The sequence below is a fragment of the Arachis stenosperma genome, chromosome 6 (genome assembly GCF_014773155.1).
Source record: "Arachis stenosperma cultivar V10309 chromosome 6, arast.V10309.gnm1.PFL2, whole genome shotgun sequence".
Lineage (NCBI taxonomy): Eukaryota > Viridiplantae > Streptophyta > Magnoliopsida > Fabales > Fabaceae > Arachis > Arachis stenosperma.
This window is the reverse complement of record NC_080382.1, coordinates 51264332-51290413: the sequence shown is the minus strand read 5'-3', so window position 1 is coordinate 51290413 and position 26082 is coordinate 51264332. Positions and strand designations below refer to the sequence as shown.

At 39.9% G+C, this 26082-nt stretch overlaps 1 pseudogene; it reads right to left on the bottom strand.

Annotated features, from left to right (window-relative positions):
- Nucleotides 1-4457: 4457 nt before the first annotated feature.
- LOC130936971 (5S ribosomal RNA) lies at nt 4458-4574 on the bottom strand (annotated as a pseudogene).
- Nucleotides 4575-26082: the final 21508 nt, after the last annotated feature.

Here is a 26082-nt window from a genome sequence, read left to right as displayed (position 1 = left end):
TATTTGTAACAAACCATCACATTTGTATTGACAATTAAATTCAATTAAAACAATAGTAAAGGAAATTTGTGAAAAGCAAGCATTGAATAGTAGAGTAAAGTAATGTAGAAAAGTGCATAATGCTATATGGGCTTTTTCACAAACACATAGCATGCATGGTAAATAAGGTATAGAAAGTATTAAATTGAACATGCAAGCACCCTTTAAAAAGTAATATATAACTGTCAAATAATTCTGCAGCAATCCACAATGACCCAAATAAAATTCCAACACCAATGAAAATAATGCAATGAATGAAAGTATGCAAATAAATTAAAATAAAATAAAAAGAAAAATAAGAAGAATTAGAAGGGAAAGAAGGGAAGAAGAAAGGAGGGAGGAAAAATTAGGATTGGGGAAGAAAAGATAAGATATTTGGCAAATTAGGATAAGCTGTGCGGCGCAAGCGACGTGGATGCGTAGGGCACGCGTTCGCGCGATTTCGCTTTAAGTAAGGGGACGTGGTCGTGTCAGTTACGCGGTCGCGTGACCCATGTTATGCTTCTGGCGCGAGTGCAGCCTCGCGCCAACACAACTCTCTGTTCAAATTAATTTATTTGCCAAAATTGGGGTGACGCGATCGCGTGGTTGACGCGATCGCGTGGATGGCCATTTTTGGAAAACGACACGCCGCGTGGGGCACGCGATCGCGTGGGAGGGCTTGGGCTTCTAGCACGAGTCCAGCCCAATTCCAGCACAACTTTCGGCCATGCACCTTTTTGACGTCGAAAATCAGAGCACGCGGCTGCGTGGGGCACGCGGTCGCGTGGGAGGCCATTATGCCCATGTGACGCGGACGCGTCAGCGACGCGATCACGTGGGTCGATTTGTGCCACTGGCACGCCTCCAGCCACACTCCAGCGTGACTCTCTGTTCATTTTTATTTTCTCCCCTCTCCTTGCGATGCGGACGCGTCGTTGATGCGGTCGTGTCGCGTAGCAAATTTTTTTTTTATGCAGTATGCAGAATGCAATGCTTAATGTGAATGCTATGCATGATTTCAAGTTCAATAAAATAAAATAAAACTCAAAAACAAATAAAACTGAATAAAATTAAAATTGCAAAAGGAACGATCATACCATGGTGGGTTGTCTCCCACCTAGCACTTTTAGTTAAAGTCCTTAAGTTGGACAATTGGTGAGCTTCCTGTTATGGTGGTTTATGCTTGTACTGATCCAGGAATCCCCACCAATGTTTGTACTTCCAGTAGCCTTCGGGGTCCCAAACTAGGCGCAGAAAGCCTTCAAGTAAGTTAAAGCATGTGACAAGGCCCCAAGAGTGGTGATTGATAGAATGGATTCCGGGGTCCCAGACCTTGCCTTTGCACCTGTCTTTGTGTAGATCATCATGATTCCATCTGGGTAGCAGGCAATCTAAATTCTCACTAGAGCTGACAAACAACTTCCTAGACCCAGTCAGTTGAATGTTGAGCACACAACCAAGTTGAACCTTGCAGGATAAATCTTATCACTGACCATTTTTTTCTTACTCTTAATACCATAGAGAGCTCTAAGTTGACCATCCGTCTCCAGTAGCCCGTATTCAAGTGGAATTAGGAAGCTAGGGGATATGAATTTCACCCACTTGAATGTTGTGAAGGATGATGGCAACTTAGGGGGAGGTGTTTCTAATGAACGTGCAAGCTCCACTCCCTTGTGCTCTTCTTCGACATCTTCCACCTCTTGGCAATCTTCTTCAATATTAACCTCTTCCTCTTGGTGGATTTCTTCCAATTCAATCTCTTCTTCAGTGTTCACCAAGGGCAAGGGAGGTTGTGTTTCTTCTTCTGTAATCCCATGTCAAGTCCAATGGGAGAGGATTCAAATGTAGATAAGAATTCATTAATGATTGAATCCATCTCTTGATCGTCTCCTTCAAAGTCTTCAACCATGATATGCTTTGGAGGTTGTACACCCTCCTCAACATCAACTGTAATGTCCCTAACGGAGTTATCCTCAGCTCTGGATTCCCATGGAGGTTCAGCATCTCCTAGATCTTCAACCAACTCTTCTTCTTGAACAATGACAGCTTCTTCTACTTGTTCTAGTACAAATTCATTTCCTGTCTTGTCCACTGGAGTTTCTGGTATCTCTTTCATGCTCCGCTCTTCATTAGACTATCCACATGGGGCTGTGGCTGATCCTTGTGTATCTGAGCACCTAGAAATCCATTGAATTAGTGCTTGCTCCAGTTGTTGAATGGTTGTTTGAAGATTATCTACCGTGTCCTTTAGGCGAACCTCTACTTCTCGGGTTGCTGGACTTAGACATGATACAAAATAGGATGGTAGTGATTGGGAGTGATTGGGTTGGTACTCGGGTAAGGAAGGATCATATGGTGGCGAATGATAAAAAGAAGCTTGTGAGTGTGGTAGTTCGAGGTTATGTTGAAAGGGTGGCCTATATGCACGGGGTGGGGCTTGTTGGTAGTTACAAGGTTGTCCACCGTATCTTTCAGCTGGGTATGCATTGTAGAATGGTCTTTGTCCAGGATATCTCGGAGGGTGTTGTTGCCTAAAGGGTTGATTAGATCCTTTTGGCTCCATCCATCCTTGATTGGTCTGACCTTGATGCATATTCCTGCTGTGGTTTCTATTTCCTTCAACAAAGTTAGAACCAAACTCAAAGCGGGAGGGGTGAGAATTCATACTAGATATCTGAAATAAGAGGGAAGAGCTGAAAAAGATAAACAATTAAAATAAAAATATTTTTTTTTTGAAAAATATTTACAATAACCAATAATAAGGCACACGTTTGTAATTCCCCGGCAACGGCGCCATTTTGACGTTAGGATTTTTGCCAGTAAAGAAGTTCATAAATACAGTCGCGTTGTAGATATAGTCTCTAAACCGACAGAAATCCCTTCGTGCAAACGTTTTGGTTGTCACAAGTAACAAACCCCTTTAAAATTGATAACCGAGTATTTAAACCTCGGGTCGTCTTCTCAAGGAATTGCAGGGAGGTATGTTCTTATTATTGGTTATGAATCCTGTAAATTAGGGGTTTTAGAAATAAGGGAGAAGTATGACAAATAATTTAAATGGCAATTAAAAATAAATAAATAACTGTAAAATAAACTTTTGGCAAGGTGTAAGAACTGGAAGTCCTATCCTTATCAATTGTGATGAGAATTGAGTTTGAATCCCACTTAGTTAACCTTTACTAACAAAGGAAGGTTAAGTGGACTGATTAGCTTAATTCTCAAGTCCTAGTCAACTCTTGTGGAGAGGCTAGCTTTAGAGCAATCCTAATGCAATCAGAATCTGCCCATTTCAACCACTGTTTTATTTGACAGCTCAAGCGTTACCAATCACTTAACCCAAGCCAAAAGGGGGAAAAATCTAAATTAAATTAAAAGCATTCGTATAAATAAAGCAAGGCAAAAGTAAATCCGAAGTACCTCAAATAATATTAATTAAGAAAATCATAACATGAATGTAGCATAAGCCTAATTGAAAAGATAAATAATAATTCAAGTAATAAAATAAAAGCATTAGAATATCCCAAATGGAAAAAAAATATAAAGTAAAAGGAATATAAAACCTGGGATCGAGAGTCACTCTTAAAACTAAGAGAAGTCCTAAATCCTAATCCTAAGAGAGAGGAGAGAACCTTTCTCTCTCTGAAAACTACATCTAAAATAATAAAAAGAGAATTATGAATGGCATCATTATGAATGGATGCATTCCCCCACTTTATAGCCTCTAATCTGTGTTTTCTGGGCCGAAAACTGGGTCAGAAATAGCCCAGAAGTCACTTCCAGCGCTTTCTAGTCTGTACAGGTCGCGGAAAAGTGACGCGGCCTGCGCGGGTTGTGTTCCTGCCAGGTCACGCGTCCGCGTGACTCACGCGTCCGCGTGACTCACGCGTTCGCATCGCCTGGCGTCATAGCAGCAATGACAAATTGTATATCGAATCGAAGCCCTGGACGTTAGCTTTCCAACGCAACTAGAACCGCGTCGTTTGGACCTCTATAGCTAAAGTTATAGCCGTTTGAGTGCGAAGAGGTCAGGCTGAACAACTTAGCAATTTCTCCAACTTATTGTATTGCTTCCACTTTTGCATGTTTCCTTCCCATCCTCCAAGCTATTCCTGCCTTATAATATCAGAAAACACTTAACACACATATCAAGGTATCTAATGGTAATAACAGAGGATTAATAATAAGTAAATATAAGATCAAAGAAGCATGTTTTCAATCATAGCACAAAATCAGGAAGGAAAATGTAAAACATGCGAATTGTATGAATAAGTGAGTAAAGAGTTGATAAAAACCACTCAATTGAGCATAAGATAAACCATAAAATAGTGGTTTATCAGGGAGCCTGGAGAAAATCAGGCCATTGAGGACCGCTTTAGGGTATCCTTCTCGGGGTAGAATAGTTTAAAGAAAGAGGGTCAGTACGACGGAAAAAAAAAGAGGTGTACACGAGGACTTCCCAGGACATTACCCATCCTAGTACTACTCTCGCCCAAGCACGCTTGATTACGGAGTTCTGATGGGATTCGGTGCATTAGTGCTGTATGATCGCACCTATTAAAGTGTGTGCACACAATTATCATAAGCATGGGGTGCGACATAGAGTAATTCGAGCCGCGAAGCCTTGTGGGGACCACGGGAGCCTACGAAAGATCAGGCCATTGAGGATCGTGATGCCAGGGCATCTAGGCCAGTTTCACTGACCTTTTCTTTACTATTTTGTTTCATGCATTTTCTTAGTGAATAAGGCAAGTTTTGGATGAAAATACACTTACACCTTGATTCAAGCAACTATTGTGAATTTCACATGATTTCATGAGGATTTTGCAAGAATTTAATGATAAATTGATGATGCATAATCTCATGACTTTGGCTAGAGCTTTGATGCACTTTATTTGCTTGATTTCAGGACAAAGGAAGCAAGGAAAAATCACGTTGGTACTCACGTTAATCTAGTTAACGTGACCACTAACGTGGAATGGTAAATAGCTTGCAACGTTAAGGAGAAAAGTGATCACCAATAACGCCCGGGAAGCCATCATAAGCCCACGTTAATTGCCACGTTAACTAAGTTGACGTGGTAGTTAACGTGGAGACAAAAGAAAGCTCCAACGTTAGTGGTAAATATGAACACCACTAACGTTCCAAGATTTGGCAATGAGCCACGTTAAGAGTCACGTTAACTTAGTTAACGTGAACTCTAACGTGGAAGAGACGAACAATGCCAACGTTAGTGACACTCACCTTTGTCACTAACGTTGGATCAACTAGCATTGCCCACGTTAGTGGTCACGTTAAGACCACTAATGTGAAAGTTAACATAGAGCTGAGATTGATGAGCCAACGTTAGTGACACTCACCTTTGTCACCAACGTTGGAAGATGACATTACTACCACGTTAGTGGCCACGTTAACTTAGTTAACGTGAGCTCTAACGTGGAGAGTAGGGGCACTTTGAGCGTTAGTGACAAAGGTAAGTGTCACTAACGCTCTCGAAGGTGAGGCATAACCACGTTAAGAGCCACGTTAGTTACACTAACGTGAACTCTAACGTAGGGACAAAGGGCACAAGGCAACATTAATGGGAAAGGTGAGTCCCAATAACACTTGCAAAGGGTTATAAGCCAACGTTATTGGGAAAGGTGAGTCCCAATAACGCTAGCGAAGATTTACAAGGCAACGTTAGTGGTCACGTTAGTGCCACTAACGTTGGAGTTAAAGTAGTCTATATGGGGTTGGAACGTTAGTGAAAATTGTGATTGCCACTAACGTTCTCGAACCCACAATGTCACTTAACGTTAACTTCACTAACGCCCATGCCTAATTCATACTTCTCTGCAAGCTGTGCCCACTAAAGATTGGAACTGCTTCAACTCAAGATCCAAAGCTCACATCCAAGACTTGAAGAACTCACTAGAAGATCAAGAGGAGTAGTATATATAGGAGTAGTTTTGAACTATAGAGGAGCTTGGCACTTTGGAGAACTACTCTCTGTATATTTACTTTTCTGCACTTTTAGCTGGGATGTATTATTTTCTGCCATTTTCCATTTCTAGAGCTATGAACAACTAAACCCCTTTCATTGGGTTAGGGAGCTCTATTGTAATTTTGATGGATCAATTATAGTTTTCATTCTCTTTTTCTTTCTTCTCTTTTGATTTACTAGAAAGCTTTCGATCTTAATTCAATTGGTTAGTTGTCTTGGAAAAGAAACTCTCCATAAATTGGATCTCCTCTGAGCCTTGGAAAAGGGATGAGAAGATCATGCTCGAAATGCTTTCTCATGTTGGACCAAATTGGGGTCTGGGCAGATATAGTGACATGTAATCCTCCCAACACTTTGATTTGGAAATACATGTGGTATAATCAGTGACCATACTTCATCTCTTCCCATGAGCAATTAAATCAAGGAATTGGGCAATTGTTCAAGCTTAGAGAGATTGGATTACCAAGGAATTGGAATCTAATCACCTAAGATTGCTAAGGAGATCAATAGATGCATTGATTGAGGAAGAGATGAAAATGAACTTGATCCGGAGAATACAACATCTCCTGAGCCCAATGAATCCCCCATTTCTGATCTTACCCATTCTCTTATTTTCTATCATTTATTTTCATGCTTATTACCTGATGCATGGAAACTTGTCTCTCAACAAATTTTCCTTCGGCAAGTATACCGAATTGTCGTCAAGTAATAACTTACAATAGAGTGAGGTCGAATCCCACAGAGATTAACGGATTAAGAAAACAATGATTAATTGATTCTTCTAGTTAGACGAATCAGATTGGAGTGATGAGCAGCAGGAAATGCAAATTGACAGAAAAGTAAAGAAAGCAATAAAGTGCAGAAAAGTAAAATGGCAAGAAAAGTAAATGTAAGAACTAAAAATAAAATTAACATTGGGATCAAGAGATATTGCAATCCTCCAAATCAAGTTCATTCTCATCTCTCCCTCAATCAATGCATTCATTGATCTCCTTGGCAATCTTAAGTGATTGGATTCCAATTCCTTGGTAATCCAATCTCTCAAATCTTGATCAATAGCCAATTCCTTGGTCAATTGCTCATGAGAAGAGATGAAGTATGGTCACTGATTATACCACATGCATTTCCCAAATCAAGTATTGAGAGGATTATAGTCACATATCCATCCAAACCCAATTTGGTCCAACATGAGAAAGCATTTCTAGCATGATCTCTTCATTCCTCTTCCAAGGTTCCGAAGAGATCCAAGTATGAATAGCTTCTTTTCCAAGATAACTACCCAATTGGATGAAGATTGAAAGATTTCTAGTAAAATCAAGAGAAAAGAAAGAAGAAGAAGAATAAGAATTACAATTGATCCATTGAATCACAATAGAGCTCTCTAACCCAATGAAAAGAGTTAGTTTATCATTGCTCTACCAAAATAGAAAAGAAAGAAAGTGCAGAAAAGTAAAGATGAAGATTAAAACTAAAATTGAAACTTCAAAATTCATAAATGAAAAGTGCAAACTAGAATTAAACTACTACTAAGAAAAGAAAAGAAAAGAAAAGGAAGAAGAGTGGTTGAGGGGAGGGATCCGAAGACCCACTCCCCTTGGAGTGTGCCAATTCACAGAAGTTCAAATTGGTCTTCACTCTCTCCCCCTTCCTTCAATTTTCAGAATATCTTCAATGTAAAAACTAAGGCCTTTATATAGGCTCTCCTAAATTACAAAATGAAATTAAAAGCAAATTACAATTAAATGAAAATTCCTATTCTAGATGCTTCTTGTGGCCTTGATTGGTTGACAATTGTGGGCTTGCTTGCTTGGGCTTGAAGTGGACTTGAGAGAGAAGTGAGTAAAGTTGAGGTCCAGGTGCCAGTGTTAGTGCTACCGTTAGCCACACTAACGCTACAAGTGTGGCGTTAGTGCTGAAGTTAGTGTGGCTAACGTCACACTTGCTACCAGTTGGTATTTTTGGGGCTTAAAAGATGCCTCTGGTTTGTGCTCCAATTTCATGCCCACTATAGAGTATTATATATCGTTGGAAAGCTCTGAATGTCAGCTTTCTAATGCAACTGGAATCACCTCAATTGAACCTCTGTGGCTCAAGTTATGCGTGTTTGAAGAAGGCATGGTCAGGCTGCCAGGTGGGACTTTTGCCCACGTTAACTACCACGTTAACTAAGTTAACGTGGGAGTTAACGTGGCTCATTGTGGCTTGTGTGGGCTCCTTCCAATGTTAGTGACAATGTTGGGTGTCACTAACGTTGGCGATCACCTTTCTTCTTCACGTTAACTAAGTTAACGTGGGAGTTAACGTGGCTTCTTGGGGATAGTGTGGGTTTCTTCCAACGTTAGTGACAATGTTTGGTGTCACTAACGTTGTCGACAACCTTGTTTCTTCACGTTAGCTTCCACGTTAACTAGGTTAACATGGGAGTTAACGTGGCTTCTTGTGACTTGGCCAACGATAGTGATAAAGTTGAATGTCACTAACGTTGGCGTCCCCTTTTCTTCTTAACGTTAGAGGCCACGTTAACTAAGTTATCGTGGCAACTAACGTGGCCACTTATGAGCTTGGTCCAACGCTAGTGATAATGTTAAGTGTCACTAACGTTGGCTCCATTTCCTTTCTTCAAAGTTAATGCCACTAACTTTTCTCACTAACGTTGGGGCTTTCCTTCCTTCCACGTTAGTGTAACTAACGTAGCCACTAACGTGGCTCTTTGACGTTAGGATTTTTGCCAGTAAAGAATGTCATAAAAACAGTCGCGTTGTAGATATAGTCTCTAAACTGACAGAAATCCCTTCGTACAAACGTTTTGGTTGTCACAAGTAACAAACCCCTTTAAAATTGATAACCGAGTATTTAAACCTCGGGTCGTCTTCTCAAGGAATTGCAGGGAGGTATGTTCTTATTATTGGCTATGAAAAAGGTAAAATTGGGGTTTTGGAAGTAAGGGGGCAGTATGTTGCACAAAAAAAAATAATAAGAAGAATAAATAAATAACTATAAAATAAACTCTTGGCAAGGTATAAAGACTGGAAGTCCTATTCTGGTTATCCTTATCAACTATGAAGAGAATTGGATTCTTCTCCCACTTTGTTAACCTCTAACTATGAAGGTAAGTTAAGTGGATGAAGTAATTCGAATCCTCAAGTCCTAGTCTTTCCTTGGGAAAGGCTAGAGTTATTGGAATATGAATTAATGAAATGAAGAAATCCATTTTTCAATCAATACTGAGTTTGATAACTCTAGTGTCACCAATTATTTAACCAAAGCCAAAAGGGGAAAAACTAAATCTACTAGAAAAACAATATCCTCAGATTAGGAATAATAAAAAGGAACAATCATAAACTAAAATACCTCAAATATCATTAAATAAGAAAATCATCATGAAAGTGGCATAGGCCAAATAGGCAACATAACTAATACAAGCAAGCATTCAAAAGTCTAAAAATAAGAAATAAACATAAAGTAAAAAAAACATTGAACATGGAATTGAGAGTCACTCTTAAAACTAAGAGAAGTCCTAAATCCTAAATCCTAATCCTAAAGAGAGAGAGGAGAGAACCTCTCTCAAAACTAAATCTAAATCATGAAAAGTGAATTATGAGAGCCTCTTCATGAATGGATGCATTCCCCTACTTTATAGCCTCTAATCTGTGTTCTCTGGGCCGAAAACTGGGTCAGAAATAGTTAAGAAACCACTTCCAGCGCTTTTTGGTCCGTACAGGTCGTGGGAAAGTGACGCGGCCGCATGGCTCACGCGGCCGCGCGGGTTGCATTCCTGCCAGGTCACGCGTTCGCGTGACTCACGCGTTCTTGTCGCCTGGCGTCGGAGCAGCTATGATAAATTATATATCAAATCGAAGCCCCGGACGTTAGCTTTCCAATGCAACTAGAACCGCGTCGTTTGGACCTATGTAGCTAAAGTTATAGCCGTTTGAGTGCAAAGAGGTCAGGCTGGACAGCTTAGCAATTTCTCCAACTTATTATATTCCTTCCACCTTTGCATGCTTCCTTCCCATCCTCCAAGCCATTCCTGCCTTATAATATCTGAAAACACTTAACACACATATCAAGGCATCTAATGGTGATAAGAAAGGATTAATAATAAGCAAATAGAAGTCCAAAGAAGCATGTTTTCAATCAAAGCACATAATTAGGAAGGAAAATGTAAAACATGCAAATAGTATGAATAAGTGGGTAAAGAGTTGATAAAATCCACTTAATTGAGCACAAGATAAACCATAAAATAGTGGTTTATCAACCTCCCCACAGTTAAACAAAAGCATGTCCTCATGCTAAGCTCAAGAGAAACTATAAAGGAATGAAGAGGAATGGTAGAATGCATGAGATGCAACCAATGAATGCAACTAAATGAAAAATGTTTCTACTTACTTGGTTAAAAGCAAATAAACCCCCAAGAATAAATATGAACTGGATTTCACTAATTCAAATCATAAAATACAATACAAATAACTTGCAAGAAGAAGATAGCTCATGAAAGCAGGGAACATAGAATTGAGCACTGAACCGTTACTGGTAGTGTATATCATTCTAACTCTCAAGTGTCTAGGGTCAATTCTCTCAATTCTCTACTAATCTTGCTTTCTTTAGCTTGCTCTTCATCTACCAATCAACAAAAATTTAATGCACCAATACACAAATCAAGAGGTCTTTTAAGGGTTGTAATGGGGTTAGGGTCAAGGTAGGATTGTATTTGGCCAAGTGGACTAAAATTTGAATCCTTAATTAACATAAACTATTCCACCTAACTTAGGACAATCCATGTAATCATAATATAAAATCTGACTTCCCATTAACTATGTTTTCCACATATTCATACATTCTAATTTTAAGTACAACTCATATGCATTGCTTTCACCGCTTACTTTGGGGCATTTTGTCCCCTTTCACTTATTTTGCTCTTTTTTTTATATACATATATATTTTTTTTCTTTTATTTTTCTCAATGCATATGATTAAATTATTGGATGCATGAATTATGTCCCAAACATTTCTTTCACATACTCAATTCTCAAACCAAATATTTCCAAACCCACTTTTCTCCACACTTAATTCATAATTGGTTGGTAAAATGCAACCAATCAAATAGGCTCAAAATCTCACTGGTTTTGTGTTCGAGCTTTAAACTATGTTCCAAAATAATATTTCTTCAAACAAGTTTTTCAAAAAGTTTTATTCAAATTAGTGAAATACTATAAAAATTTCTTGAAAAAGAAGAATATTACTTTAACCAAGTAGTAAAATATGCACAAAAACAATTAAACATGCAAATGCAACAATGAACAAACAAATAAACTAAAATATTGGTGATGAGTCAAGAGTAACTAACCCATGGAGATCGGTATCGACCTCCCCACACTTAAAGATTGCACCGTCCTCGGTACATGCTGAGATGTGCAGGTGGACGGGTTGCTCCAACTGACGCTTGTAGATGGAGGCGCCTTAGTTGGAGATCTCTTGGTTCCTTTCCTTGCTGGTGTCTTGTCAGTGGCCTTCTCTTTTCCTTTCTTGGTACCCATGCCTAAGGAAGAAGAAAAAGGAAGAGTGTGAAATATAGAAAACTAAGACCAGAAGGGAGGAAATTCCAAGTGATAAAGAATGCCAAAGGAAAGATGATAGTCCATCTACATGGTAGCTACAACATGTAGGGAAGACAACAATAAAGAGCAATTCAAAATAATTAGATGCAAGAGGGTAAAAACATGCAAATAATAGGCACGAGAGGCATAGCTCAAACATCAAGTAATAAATGTGCCAAATTAAAGAGCATGTGTAATGATGACAATTGTGAATGATAATCCCAAATACATTGGGTGTGCAAGTTAAAATAGGGATGAAAATAATGTAATCCAAATGTATATGAGAGCCATAAGTAAATGTCAATTGTCAAATCTCTTCTCCGAGTAGCCACGTGCTCAAATAAAATAAGGCACTTATCCAAATAAAACTCCAACACTAATGAGAATAATGCAATGAATGAAATATGCAAATAAATGAAGTAAAATAAAATGAGAGGGAAAAAGGATGAGAAAAAAAAGAAAGTGAGAAAGGAGAGAGAAGGAAGAAATTAGGATTAGAAAAGAGAAGATAAGAAAATTGGCACTAATCTGGATAGGTTGTGCGACGCTGGCGACGCGGTCGCGTGGTGCGCGATAAGGTTGGGTGACGCAGACGCGTGGGGCACGCGATCGCGTGACTCGATTTGTGCTAGTGGCGCGAGTGCAGCCTCGCGGCCGCACAACTCTCTGTTCAAAACGTCAGTATTGCCAAAATCCAGGGTGACGCGGTCGCGTGGTTGACGCGATCGCGCGGGTGGCCTTATTTCCAATATGACGCGGATGCGTGGGTGACGCGTTCGCGTGGCAGGGCTTGTGCTACTAGCACGGGTCCAGCCCAATTCCAGCTCAACTTTCGGCCATACACCCTTTTTACGCCGATTTCAGGTCACGCGGCCGCGTGGGTGACGCGGTCGCGTGGGAGGCTATTTTTCCAAATGACGCGGACGCGTCATCGACGTGTTCGCGTGGAGTCAATTTGTGCTAATAGCGCGCCTCCAGCCCTGCTCCTGCGTAACTCTCTGTTCATATTAATATTGTCTCTCATCTCCTTGCGACGCGGACGCGTCGCTGATGCGGTCGCGTCGTGTGCTCGCTTTTTTTTTTTATAATCTGAAAAATGCAGAATGCAGTGTTAATATGAATGTGATGCAAAACTCCAGGCTCAATATAACAAAATAAAATAAAATTCAAAAACAAATAAAACTAAATAAAAATGAAAAAGGACGATCATACCATGGTGGGTTGTCTCCCACCTAGCACTTTTAGTTAAAGTCCTTAAGTTGGACATTTGATGAGATTCCGACTATGGTGGCTTATGCTTGTACTGATCCAGGAATCCCCACCAATGTTTGTATTTCCAGTAGCCTCCGGGGTCCCAAACTAAGCATGTAAAGCCCTTAAGAAGCTTCAAACAGATTCTTAGGCTCCCGGGGTGACAAATGCCAGAACAGATTCCAGGATCCCAAACTTTACTTTTACACCCGTTTTTGTTTCGATCTGCCTTTTTCCGGCCGGGTGATAAGTAATTTGAATTCTCACCGCAGCTACCAAACAGCTTCCTAGACCCATTCAATTGAGCTCTACACCAACCATTGCGTTTAAAGCTTCCAACCATAATGAACCTTGCAGGACAATTCATACTACTGACCATCTTCCTCTTACTCTTAATGTTACAAAGAGCTCTAAGTTGACCATCCGTCTCCAGTAGCCCATATTCAAGTGGAATTAGAAAGCTAAGGGATATGAATTGTACCCACTTGAATGTTGTGAAGGATGATGGCAACTTAGGGGGAGGTATTTTTAATGAAATTGCAAGCTCCACTCCCTTGTGCTCTTCTCTGATAATTACCACCTCTTTGCAAACTTCTTCAATTTCAACCTCTTCCTCTTGGTAGCTCTCTTTCAATTCAATCTCCTTTTCATTGCTTTCCAAGGGCATGGGAGGTTGTGCTTCTTCTTCTTGAATCTCCATCTCTTGATCAACCTCTTCCAAGTCTTCAACTATGATATGCTTTGGAGGTTGTACACCCTCTTCAGCATCAATTTCAACCGTCTTGGAAGGAGGCTCTATGTCTTGTCTTCCCCATGGAGGTTCTGCGTCTCCTAAGTCTTCAACCAACTCTTCTTCTTGAACAATGATAGCTTCTTCTACTTGTTCTAGTATGAATTCATGCTCTGTTTTGTCACTGGAGTTTCTGGTATCTCCTTTATGCTATGCTCTTCACTAGACTGTCCACATGGGGCTGTGGCTGATCCTTGTGTATTTAAGCGTCTAGAAGCCCATTGAATTAATACTTGCCCCAGTTGTTGAGTGGTTGCCTGAAATCGATCCATTGTTTCCTTGAGACGATCCTTTGCCTCTTGATGCACTCGGTTTTCATAAGTATGATCATAATGCTCTTGGATTGATGGATATGGAGATGGTGAATATTGAAGTGGTGGTTCTTGTGAGTAATTGGGTTGGAATTGGGGTGGTTCTATATATGGTTCATATGGCTCATAAGGTGGTTGGTATGGTGGTTGAGGGTTAGGGTCATATGGAGGTGAATGGTGGAAAGAGGCTTGTGAGTGTGGCGGTTCAAAGTTATGTTGAGAGGATGGTCTATAGGCACGGGTGGGACTTGTTCGTAGTTACAAGGTTGTCCACCATATCTTTCAGCTGGGTATGCATTGTAGAATGGTCGTTGTCCATGATATCTTGGAGGGTGTTGTTGCCTAAAGGGTTGATTAGATCCTCTTGGCTCCATCCATCCTTGACTGGTCTGACCTTGATGCATATTCCTGCTGTGGTTTCTATTTCCTTCAACAAAGTTAGAACCAAACTCAAAGCGAGAGGGGTGAGAATTCATAGTAATTAATAAAAATTAAAAATACAAATAAATAAACAAGCAAAAGAATATTTTTTTTGAAAAATATTTACAATAACCAATAATAAGACACACGTTTGCAATTCCTCGGCAACGGCGCCATTTTGACGTTAGGATTTTTGCCAGTAAGGAATGTTATAAAAACAGTCGCGTTGTAGATATAGTCTCTAAACCGACAGAAATCCCTTCGTACAAACGTTTTGGTTGTCATAATTAACAAACCCCTTTAAAATTGATAACCGAGTATTTAAACCTCGGGTCGTCTTCTCAAGGAATTGCAAGGAGGTATGTTCTTATTATTGGCTATGAAAAAGGTAAAATTGGGGTTTTGGAAGTAAGGGGGCAGTATGTTGCACAAAAAAAAAAATAATAAGAAGGATAAATAAATAACTATAAAATAAACTCTTGGCAAGGTATAAAGACTAGAAGTCCTATTCTGGTTATCCTTATCAACTATGAAGAGAATTGGATTTTTCTCCCACTTTGTTAACCTCTAACTATGAAGGTAAGTTAAGTGGATGAAGTAATTCGAATCCTCAAGTCCTAGTCTTTCCTTGGGAAAGGCTAGAGTTATTGGAATATGAATTAATGAAATGAAGAAATCCATTTTTCAATCAATACTGAGTTTGATAACTCTAGTGTCACCAATTATTTAACCAAAGCCAAAAGGGAAAAAACTAAATCTACTAGAATAACAATATCCTCAGATTAGGAATAATAAAAAGGAACAATCATAAACTAAAATACCTCAAATATCATTAAATAAGAAAATCATCATGAAAGTGGCATAGGCCAAATAGGCAACATAACTAATACAAGCAAGCATTCAAATGTCTGAAAATAAGAAATAAACATAAAGTAAAAGAACATTGAACCTGGGATTGAGAGTCACTCTTAAAACTAAGAGAAGTCCTAAATCCTAAATCCTAATCCTAAAGAGAGAGAGGAGAGAACCTCTCTCAAAACTAAATCTAAATCATGGAAAGTGAATTATGAGAGCCTCTTCATGAATGGATGCATTCCCCCACTTTATAGACTCTAATCTGTGTTCTCTGGGCCGAAAACTGGGTCAGAAACAGCCGAGAAACTACTTCCAGCGCTTTCTGGTCCATACAGGTCGCAGGAAAGTGACGCGGCCGCATGGCTCACGCGGCCGCGCGGGTTGCATTCCTGCCAGGTCACGCGTCCGCGTGACTCACGTGTTCGCATCGCTTGGCGTCGGGGCAGCTATGGTAAATTATATATCAAATCGAAGCCCTGGACGTTAGCTTTCCAATGCAACTGGAACCGCATCGTTTGGACCTCTGTCACTAAAGTTATAGCCGTCTGAGTGCGAAGCGGTCAGGCTGGACAGCTTAGCAATTTCTCCAACTTATTGTATTCCTTCCACTTTTGCATGCTTCCTTCCTATCCTCCAAGCCATTCCTGCCTTATAATATCTGAAAACACTTAACACACATATCAAGGCATCTAATGGTGATAAGAGAGGATTAATAATAAGCAAATAGAAGTCCAAAGAAGCATGTTTTCAATCAAAGCACATAATTAGGAAGGGAAATGTAAAACATGCAAATAGTATGAATAAGTGGGTAAAGAGTTGATAAAATCCACTCAATTGAGCACAAGATAAACCATAAAATAGTGGTTTATCACTCTTCTCTTCTTCTTTTGTCCTGAAGTCAATAAAACAAAGTGCATCAAAGTCTTGCTCTTAATCATGGGATCATGCATCATCCAATTTATCATATAATTCATGCATAATTCTCATGAAATCATTCAAAATTCACAATGTTTGTTTGAATCATGGTATGATTGCATTTTCAACCAAATACTTGCTTATTTCCTAGAAAATGCATGAAACTACCCTAAAAACAGTAAAGAAAAGGTCAGTGAAACTGGCCAAGATGCCCTGGCATCATTACCCCAAATCCCCATTTAAGATTCTGCACTTTATTTTCTGCTATTTACTTTTCTGCCATTTAATTTTCTACAATTCTCAAACTACACTCTGTTTAGCTCAACTAGCATACTCTTCCAACTAAAATTGCTTGACCAATCAATCCCTGTGGGATTCGACCTCACTCTATTGTGAGTTTTTACTTGACGACAAATTCGGTATACTTGCCGAAGGGAAATTTGTTGAGAGACAAGTTTTTGTGCATCAAGTTTATGGCGCCGTTGCCGGGGATTGATTTTGTATCAACAATGATTAAGTTGGAAGCTCACTAGATTGGGCATTTTTCCCTTGTTTGTTTACTTTATTCAGTCATTTATTTTCACTTTGTTTAACTTCTTCCTCATCCTCTATACCCTCTCTGTTTTTCTTTCTTTCTTTGTTATTATCTACAATTCTGCTCACTAACCCACTAACTGTTTGATAATTTGCATCACTCACACTAACAATCACTCTAACAAGAATAACCTTTTCATTTTATCTCTTGCTGCGTGTTTTGTTAGTTGTATGACAGGGAGAAGAGGGGGGACCTCAACTTCCTTCGATTCAGAACCTGAGAGAACTCTCTGAAGATTAAGGAGGGAAGCAAGAGGGAAAAGAGTTGTTAGTGCTGAGGAAGAGGAAGAGTACTTTGAACCCAACATGGAAGAGAACTTGGAAAACAATCATGAAGAAGAAGCTCACAACCATGCTAGAGAAGGCCCTGCAAATCATGCTGGGAAAGAAAGGGGAGTTCTAGGCTCCTACGTCAATCCAAATCCAGGAAACTGTGGAAGTAGCATTCAGAAGCCCACCATTCATGCCAACAACTTTGAACTAAAACCCCAGCTCATCACCCTTGTTCAGAACAACTGCTCATTTGGAGGAAGTGCTCAAGAAAACCCCAATTAATATCTAACCACCTTCCTGAGAATTTGTGACACTGTGAAGTCTAATGGAGTCCACCCGGATGTCTATAGGCTGCTGTTGTTCCCTTTTTCACTCAGGGACAAGGCATCCAAGTGGCTCGAATCCTTTCCAAAGGAGAGCTTGACGAATTGGGAAGATGTGGTGAACAAATTTTTGGCAAGATTCAACCCTCCTCAAAGAATTAATAGGCTGAGAGCTGAGGTGCAGACTTTCAGGCAACAAGATGGTGGGACTCTCTATGAGGCATGAGAGAGGTTCAAGGACTTAACAAGAAGATGTCCACCAGATATGTTCAATGAATGGGTTCAACTTCACATTTTCTATGAAGGTATTTCCTATGAGTCAAAGAAGGTTGTAGATCATTCATCAGGGGGCTCTCTAAACAAGAAGAAAACCATTGAAGAAGCCATAGATGTCATTGAAACAGTAGCTGAGAATGACTACTTCTATGCCTCTAAAAGAAGTAACACTCGAGGAGTAATGGAGCTGAACCACATGGATGCATTGCTAGCTCAAAATAAGATGATCACCAAGCAGCTAGCAGATCTCACTAAGAAGGTGGAGGAAAACCAAGTTGTAGCAGTCATCACTTCATCACCAACTCAAGAAGGAGTGAATATAGGAGAAGAAGGTGACTGGGAACAAGCCAACTATGTTAGAAACTCACCTAGACAAATCCATGACCCATACTCCAAAACCTACAACTCTGGATGGAGAAATCACCCCAACTTTGGTTGGGGAAATCAACAAGACCAAGGTCAAGACCAGAGATGCCACAACCTCAACTCCAATAATAATGCAACTCACCAACATACCTCACAGAGACCCTATCAACAACCACCTAACCACCCTTCTCAACCACCTAATCTCAACCCACCATCACTAACAGAGGATAAACTTTCAAAGATTGAGGCTCTACTTAAAGATCTTTGTAGAGAAATTCAAGATAGTAAAGCTTTCCGGGAAGAAGTGCAATCCAACATGCAGAATTAAGATGCTGCCATCAAGAAACTTGAAACACAGATTGAGTTCTTATTCAAGCAAACCCCTGGACACAATAATTGCAGCAACATTAACTCAGCACCAAGGAAGGAATGTCAAGCCATCACCCTCAGAACTGGGAAGGAATTGAAGGAGATCCACAAGAAACCACCAGAGAAGAATTTGGACGAAGAAGACAAGGGACAAGAGGGAGCTCAAATCTCCATCCCTAAGTCACACCAAAAAGGAGAAGCGCTCGAACCATGACTTTCAAAAGCTCCATACCCCCAGCAGCTCCAATTAAAAAAGAGGGGAGAGGATAACCAATTCTCAAGATTCTTGGAAATCTTCAAGAAACTACAAATAAACATACCCTTTGCTGAAGCAATAGAGCAAATGCCACTCTACGCCAAGTTCTTGAAGGAATTGATGACCAAGAAGAGAAGCTGGAAGAACAATGAGACTGTGGAACTCACCGAAGAATGCAGTGCCATCATCCAACACAAATTACCCCAGAAATTAAAGGATCCTGGGAGCTTCCAAATCCATTGTATCATAGGGGAAATCACAATGGAAAAGGCTCTGTGTGATTTAGGAGCCAGCATAAATCTAATGTCCTTAGCAATGATGAAAAAAATGAAGATATAGGAAGCCAAACCAATAAGAATGGCCCTGCAACTAGCAGACAGATCATTCAAGTTTCCCTATGGAATAGTAGAAGACTTGTTGATAAAGGTGGGAGACTTCATCTTTCCAGTAAATTTCATAGTATTAGACATGGAGGAAGGAGCTAAGACTTCTATCATCTTGGGAAGGCCATTCTTGGCCACTGCCGGAGCCATTATTGATGTTCAAAAGGGTGAACTTGTCCTTAGATTACATGAGGAGAAAATGACATTCAATGTGTTTAAGGCCATGAGTTACCCACACAACTCATTGGGAGAATGTATGAGGTTGGATTCGGTGGAGGCTTTGGTGCAAGAAACTCTTGAAGAAGAACTTGAAGCATTAACAGAAGAAGAATTAACATCAAGCGAAGAGGCTGCAGCCGCTAAAATGCATGTTCAAGGCACACTAGAAGAAAAGGATGAAAGAAAAGAAGTACCTAAACTTGAGCTGAAGACACTGCTATCCACTCTCAAGTACGCATACTTGGGAGAAAATAGAAGTTATCCAGTGATCATAAACTCAGCCCTCAGCTAAGAACAAGAGGAAAGGTTGCTTCAAGTCTTACAAAAACATAGGGATGCCATTGAATGGACACTTGCTGACTTGAAGGGAATCAGCTCAGCCATATGCATGCATAAGATACTTTTGGAGGAGGATGCCAAACCTTTCAGTCAACCCCAAAGAAGGTTAAATCCAGCTATGAAGGAAGTAGTACAGAAAGAAGTCATGAAGTTGTGGCAGGGAGGAGTAATCTATCCAATATCAGATAGCCCATGGGTCAGCCCAGTTCAAGTGGTTCCCAAGAAAGAAGGAATCATTGTGGTGACCAACGAAAGAAATGAGCTAATCCCTACAAGAACCGTCACAGGATGGAGGATGTGTATTGACTATAGAAAGCTCAATGAAGCCACAAGAAATGATCATTTCCAACTCCCTTTCATGGATCAGATGCTGGAAAGACATGCAGGACATGCATATTATTGTTTTTTAGAAGATGGTTATTCAGGATATAACCAAATAGTGGTTGATCCAAGAGACCAAGAGAAAACATTATTCACCTGCCCCTATGGAGTGTTTGCCTATAGGAGCATGCCATTTGGGCTATGTAATGCACCTGCAACTTTTCAACACTGCATGCTTTCCATCTTCTCAGATATGATAGAGAAGTTCATTGAAGTTTTCATGGATGACTTCTCAGTATTCAGAGATTCCTTTCCTAATTGCCTAAACCATCTTGAATTGGGAAAAATGTCACTTCATGGTGACAGATGAAATAGTCCTTGGCCATAAAGTCTCTAACCAAGGCATTGAGGTAGATAGAGCTAAGGTAGAGCTAATAGAAAAATTACCTCCACCAAGTGACGTCAAGGCAATTAGGAGCTTTCTGGGACATACTGGTTTTTATAGAAGGTTTATTAAAGATTTTTCAAAGATAGCCAAGCCCTTAAGCAACCTCCTAATGTCTGATACACCATTTATCTTTGATGAGAAATGCATGCTAGCATTTGAAAACTTGAAAAAGAGGCTATCCTCTGCCCCTATCATCACCCCACCTGATTGGAATCTACCATTCGAATTGATGTGTGATGCATCTGATTTCGCAGTTGGGGTAGCATTAGGACAGAGAAAAGAGAATTTGGTGCATGTCATATACTATGCCAGCAAGGTCCTCAATGATGCTCAACGGAATTATACCACCACCGAAAAGGAGTTACTGGCAATAGTTTTTGCATTTGACAAATTTAGATCATACCTTATTGGCTCTAAAGTTATTGTTTTCATTGATCACACAGCACTCAAATATCTATTTGCCAAACAGGAATCAAAACCAAGACTAACTAGATGGATCTTATTATTGCAGGAATTCAACATTGAGATTAGAGACAAAAAGGGTGTGGAGAACAAGGTAGCAGATCATCTATCCAGAATCCCTTGTGAGAAGGATGATACCCATGATACAAGTGTAAATGAGTCTTTCCCGGATGAATAGTTAATGATGGTTCACAAAGCACCCTGGTTTGCAGATATTGCCAATTTTAAAGTAGCAAGTGACTTACCCCCTGGAATCAACAAATATCAAAGAAGAAAACTCATCAATGATGCTAAGTATTTCATTTGGGATGAACCCTATCTCTTTAAGAAATGCTCATATGGAATCCTTAGGAGGTGCATATCAGAAGAAGAAGGACGAGAGGTCCTGTGGAGTTGTCATAGTGCTAGCTATGGAGGTCATTTTGGAGGAGAAAGAACTGCCGCAAAGGTACTGCAATGTGGGTTCTTCTGGCCCACTATCTTCAAGGATGCTAAGGAATTGGTGAGAAGCTGCAATAAGTGCCAAAGGGCTGGCAATCTGCCCAAGAGAAATGAGATGCCACAACAATACATTCTAGAGCTTCAACTATTCGATGTATGGGGGATCGACTTCATGGGACCATTTCCACCCTCATATTCGAACAAGTATATCTTGGTGGCAGTAAACTATGTATCTAAGTTGGTGGAGGCCGTGGCAACCCCAACCAATGACAACAAGGTAGTCATAAACTTTCTTCGAAGGAATATCTTCACCAGATTTGGAGTCCCACGAGCCCTCATCAGTGATGGAGGGAGCCATTTTTACAATAGACCATTGGAAACCCTACTCCTAAGATATGGGGTGAAGCATAAGGTTGCCACACCTTATCATCCCCAAACAAGTGGGCAAACAGAGATATCTAACCGAGAGTTGAAAAGGATCTTGGAAACGACTGTGGGGATATCAAGAAAGGACTGGCAAAGAAGCTAGATGATGCTCTTTGGGCATACAGGACAGCCTTCAAAACACCAATTGGGATGTCCCCATATCAACTGTTATACGGCAAGGCCTGTCACTTGCCATTAGAGCTGGAGCACAAGGCCTCCTGGGCTCTTAAAATACTGAACCTAGACAGCACCGCTGCTGGTGAAAATAGGGTTTTGCAGCTTCAAGAAATGGAAGATTTTAGGTCTCAAGCCTATGAAAATACAAAGATTTATAAGGAAAAAGCAAAAAGGAGACATGATCTTAACCTGGCACCAAGAAGTTTCGAAGAAGGGCATTATGTGCTTCTTTACAACTCCACACTGAAACTCTTTCCTGGGAAACTCAAATTAAGATGGTCGGGGCCCTTTCTAGTCACAAAAGTCTCACCTTATGGACACATAGAAATCATGGAAGAAGGCTCAAAGAGGAGATTCACTATGAATGGACAAAGACTTAAACACTATTTGGGCAGCATGGGGGAAACCCCCAAACAAAAGTATAACCTCAACTAAGGAAAGAACCGTCGAGCTAGCGACGCTAAAAAAAGCGCTCTGTTGGGAAGCAACCCAACCTGAGGTAATTCTCTTTTCATGAGTCTTTCAATAAAAATTTCAAGTTGGATTCTCTGTAGTGTGAGGAGCTAAATTTGGTGTTACACACCAAAAATAATTCAAGGGTGAATATAGGACTCTAAGTTTGGTGTTCCACCAAAAACTCCAGCTAAAGAGTGCATTGCAACCCTTCAGTGGTGAAACATTACTCTAGCAACCAGAGAACTTACTTGACAGAGGTTTAACCTCTAATGCATAGTTTATCTTTTTAACTCATAGTTGTTTCTTAATAAAAAGCACACAAGGTTTCTGCATGCATTCAATTTGTCGAAGTAAGCAAAGAACTAAGTTTGGTGTTCACACACCAAATTAAGTTCAGAAGCTCACAAGCACACATGCATGCTAACCCTTTTTCAAGTGCTTGGGGAAACAAGCAGCTCTCAATAGTGTTGCAGGAATTCAATCAATCTCAAGAAATGATCATACCTCATCATCCGAGGAAACAGGCAAGGATGCAAATGCTAGGATGAGAATACCAAGGAAGACATCATGAGGTTGTATCAAACTATCTCGAAATGCAGAACTCTAATTGAAAAATGATTGAATAGAACCTTCATACTCTTCTTGTTCCTTTTTATTCACACCCAAGTGTGCTGGTCTAATATCCTTTCTGCATGTTCATCTTTCTTACTTGTATGCTTGTCCTTTAAGTTAATCAAAAAGAAAATGCTATGAAAAGAACAAGATTGGAGTTATTTTGTGAAGTAGGTTCTGAATGTTTGTGGTAGGATGATTAGTAAGCTAAGTTGGTTCACCAACCAAGGAAAGAAGGCAACTATCTACCCTGAATCCTATGCTTGAAACACATCCTATGAGACTAACTAAATAATAAGCTCCCAGTAAGAAAAGAGAAAGAGCAATAAAAGTGAAAAGGAAAGAAACATAATAAGAAACAATGCTAGGCACCAAGGGTTTTAAGATTGAGGCATGTGTCTGTGGTGTTCATGTGCAAGGGATATGCTTGGATGAATAAGCTCTTAGGGGTGCCTCATCACTTGCTAACTTGGATTAACTGATCCGGGATTATCAGCTGAAAGTCCACTATCAAGAGTGACCTTTGCTACAGAACACTTAGTAACCCAAAGAGGTGCTGGACAGCAAGGTCTCAAGAAAGAAAAATAACAAACCATGTGCCTGTGGTGTGTATGTATAAGGAAAAGAGACTTGGGGGAGTAAGTTCGTAGGGGTGTCTTAACACCTAGCACCATGAGCCAACTAGTTTGGGAGTGTTGACTAAAAGCTTATCATAAAGAGTTGCCCTCTTACAGAGCACTTAGCCAAAAGAAGAATGTAATAAACCTTGGAAAAGAAGGAAGGATCAAAATTAAGAAGTCTCAAAGGATGTAATCAAGAGAGTGACCAAGGACTTGATAAAGGCCTGAAACCTAGTAAAGGAAAGAACTTAAGTTGCTATGCATGAAACCCCATAAACCAGGAATTCTACTTCTATATTATCTTCTTGCTCTTTCATTCATTCTTCCTATGTTTCAGTACTTGCTTAGGGACAAGCAAGCTTTAAGTTTGGCGTTGTGATGCCAGGGCATCAAGGCCAGTTTCACTGACCTTTTCTTTACTGTTTTAAGGTAGTTTCATGCATTTTCTTAATGAATAAGGCATGTTTCGGATGAAAATACACTTACACCTTGATTCAAGCAACTATTGTGAATTTCACATGATTTCATGAGGATTTTGCTAGAATTGAATGATAAATTGATGATGCATAATCTCATGACTTTGGCTAGAGCTTTGATGCACTTTATTTGCTTGATTTCAAGACAAAGGAAGCAAGGAAGAACCACGTTAGTACTCACATTAATCTAGTTAACGTGACCACTAACGTGGAATGGTAAATAGCTTGCAACGTTAAGGAGAAAAGTGATCACCAATAACGCCCGCGAAGCCATCATAAGCCCACGTTAATTGCCACGTTAACTAAGTTAACGTGGTAGTTAACTTGGAGATAAAAGAAAGCTCCAACGTTAGTGGTAAACGTGAACACCACTAATGTTCCAAGATTTGGCAATGAGCCACGTTAAGAGTCACGTTAACTTAGTTAACGTGAACTCTAACGTGGAAGAGAGAAACAATGCCAACGTTAGTGACACTCACCTTTGTCATTAACGTTGGATCAACTAGCATTGCCCACGTTAGTGGTCACGTTAAGACCACTAACGTGAAAGTTAACGTAGAGTTGAGATTGATGAGCCAACGTTAGTGACACTCACCTTTGTCACTAACATTGGAAGATGACATTACTACCACGTTAGTGGCCACGTTAACTTAGTTAACGTGAGCTCTAACGTGGAGAGTAGGGGCACTTTGAGCGTTAGTGACAAAGGTAAGTGTCACTAACACTCTCGAAGGTGAGGCATAACCACGTTAAGAGCCATGTTAGTTACACTAATGTGAACTCTAACATAGGGACAAAGGGCATAAGGCAACGTTAATGGGAAATGTGAGTCCCAATAACGCTTGCGAAGGGTTATAAGCCAACGTTATTGGGAAAGGTGAGTCCCCATAACGCTAGCAAAGATTTACAAGGCAACGTTAGTGGTCACGTTAGTGCCACTAACGTTGGAGTTAACGTAGGCTATATGGGGTTGGAACATTAGTGAAAATTGTGATTGCCACTAACGTTCTCGAACCTACAATGTCACTTAACGTTAACTTCACTAACGCCCATGCCTAATTCATACTTCTTTGCAAGCTGGGCCCACTAAAGATTGGAACTGCTTCAACTCAAGATCCAAAGCCCACATCCAAGACTTGAAGAACTCACTAGAAGATCAAGAGGAGTAGTATATATAGGAGTGGTTTTGAACTATAGAAGAGCTTGGCACTTTGGAGAACTACTCTCTGTATATTTACTTTTCTGCACTTTTAGTTGGGATGTATTATTTTCTGCCATTTTCCATTTCTAGAGCTATGAACAACTAAACCCCTTTCATTGGGTTAGGGAGCTCTGTTATAATTTTGATGGATCAATTATAGTTTTCATTCTCTTCTTCTTTCTTCTCTTTTGATTTACTAGAAAGATTTCGATCTTAATTCAATTGGTTAGTTGTCTTGGAAAAGAAACTCTCCAAAACTCTAAGCCTTGCAAAAGGGATGAGGAGATCATGCTAGAAATGCTTTCTCATGTTGGACCAAATTGGGCAGATATAGTGACATGTAATCCTCCCAACACTTTGATTTGGAAATACATGTGGTATAATCAGTGACCATACTTCATCTCTTCCCATGAGCAATTAAATCAAGGAATTAGGCAATTGTTCAAGCTTAGAGAGATTAGATTACCAAGGAATTAGAATCTAATCACCTAAGATTGCCAAGGAGATCAATAGATGCATTAATTGATAAAGTGATGAAAATGAACATGATCCGGAGAATACAACATCTCCTGAGCCTAATGAATCCCCCATTTCTAATCTTACCTATTCTCTTATTTTCTATCATTTATTTTCATGCTCATTACCCCAAATACCCATTTAAGATTCTACACTTTATTTTCTGCTATTTACTTTTCCGCCATTTAATTTTCTGCAATTCTCAAACTACACTCTGTTTAGCTCAACTAGCATACTCTTCCAACTAAAGTTGCTTGACCAATCAATCTCTGTGGGATTCGACCTCACTCTATTGTGAGTTTTTACTTGACGACAAATGCGGTATACTTGTCGAAGGGAAATTTGTTAAGAGACAAGTTTTCGTGCATCAGATCGCTTTAAGGTA